At 40.6% G+C, this 1,881-nt stretch overlaps 1 non-coding gene across 1 annotated transcript; it reads right to left on the bottom strand.

The window, feature by feature from the left end:
- Positions 1–363: 363 nt before the first annotated feature.
- Positions 364–468, bottom strand: LOC126019767 (U6 spliceosomal RNA). The gene has a single exon (XR_007499391.1). It is a non-coding gene; the product is annotated as a U6 spliceosomal RNA (small nuclear RNA).
- Positions 469–1,881: the final 1,413 nt, after the last annotated feature.

Below are 1,881 nucleotides of genomic sequence, written 5' to 3'. Positions count from 1 at the left end.
TTTACAGTGCTCATTACCATATTACTTAGTATTCTAGACTTGAAAATTATTATTGTTTTGGGAATGTTCTGAGCTTCTTCTAGACCATAACTTCTTTTTCGTTTTGTTTGTTGGGGGGGGGGTCAAACCTGGCGACAGCACTCAGGGGTTATTCAGGGCTATGTACTTAGAAATTGTTCCTGGCAGGCACAGGGGACCATACGGGATGCAGGGATTCGAACCCCCATTCGTCATGGATTGGATGCATGCAAGGCAAATGCCCTACCACTGTGCTGTCCCTCCAGTCCTAGACCATAAATTCTTTTTCAGCTAAGTTACCCCCAAGAATGTCTATTACTCCAAGGAACTAAAATTTTTTTTTCAAAAAATATGGAATGCTTCATAAATTTGTGTCATCCTTGCGCAGGGGCCATGCTAATCTTCTCTGTATCATTCCAATTTTAGTATATGTGCTGCCAAAGTGAGCATGGAACTAGAAAGTTTTTACAACTGACATGCCAGCTTTATAGTTAGAAGCTCTTTGACCAGTTCCACCTGGGCCAAATTTCGAAAGGCAACTCATGGATAAATCCTTTTATCCATCTATGTGTGCATGTGAATGTGTATGTGGTGGCCACCTCTATGTTTAAAGTCTCTGTTTAATGTTAATCTCCGTTTAATGTCCATCTGTATTGTACATAATGTCTGTCTATATTGTATACAGCCGTTCCTTCTTGCATATGGCCATTTATTTTTCTCCTGGGAAGATGATGTCACCACTGCCATAGCAGCCATGCTCGTGCTTATGGTGATGCTCTGGCATACGTTTGAAGGCTCAATATAAATCAGCCCCACTATACTTGCTGTGGACCACCCTCTACATGGAGAGCAGGACTTCGGCACCACCATTGGCATGTGAGCTTTTCGTTGTTCTCTTGGGAGGCTTGCCCTGTATGATTGTTTTCTGCTCTAGGTCATTGCTCTGGCTTCTGTTGCTGTTTGAAGTCACTTGTCACTTGAATTACTGGACTATAAGTCATCCTCAGAAAAGAAGGCAGGAACACCGCTATTGCTGATGTGTTCTCAGTGGTCACTTTTTTACCACTTGCCTTCACAATAGACCGTTGCTTGCAACTGGTTTTGGCTTTTGAGAGATTCTCGGTTCTAGTACATTATCTGATCTGTGACTGCTGCGAGTTGCTTTTTTAGACTCCACAAGACTACATTGCTGACTGAAGTTGTGATCCAGAATTTATCCTCTCCTCAGACTATTACAAAAGACTTATAAGGGTATTTATACTTCCTTTTTATATGTCGTAAGTGTTTTTCTTCAATATGTATATTCTTTATTGTATATTTCATTAAATAGCTATAGCTTTCATTCTTTTCTTTAGATTTGCTAGTAGGAATTCTTAGAAGATAGTATAGATAGTACCTTTGGAGTTTTGTACTTTTGATAGGACTCAGTTATAGGTATTGTTTGGCATGTTATTATTTTCTCTTTAGTCTCCAATAGTATCCTGTGGCACCATTTTTTTTGCATGGGCACATTAAAATTGGAAAATATTAGATTCTAAGAGGAGTTATTATCCATTAGAGATGAGAATTTAGAACTGTTTTTTTACAGAAAGTCTTCCACCTTGAACATTTGCCATAGTGACTTGATTTAGGCTTTAGTCACTTGGGCATTGGCTGATCATCCCTGAACTTTGAGTCTCAACTTTGGATCTGGCATAGTTTTCTGCACCTATACCAAGAACCCAGCTTGAGTGAATGTGACTGCTTTGATCTGTCCAGAACACAATCAACAAGGAGGGGACAATGGGAGCCAAGGACCCAGCCTTGGCAGGGATGACCTCCCAGAGCTTTCTGGAATGATGTGGCTGCTTGGGGTGCCACCAA

The sequence above is a fragment of the Suncus etruscus genome, chromosome 9, assembly GCF_024139225.1.
Source record: "Suncus etruscus isolate mSunEtr1 chromosome 9, mSunEtr1.pri.cur, whole genome shotgun sequence".
NCBI classification, from domain to species: Eukaryota; Metazoa; Chordata; class Mammalia; order Eulipotyphla; family Soricidae; genus Suncus; species Suncus etruscus.
Note: the sequence above shows the minus strand (reverse complement) of the source record. Positions and strands in the feature narration are given on the sequence as shown.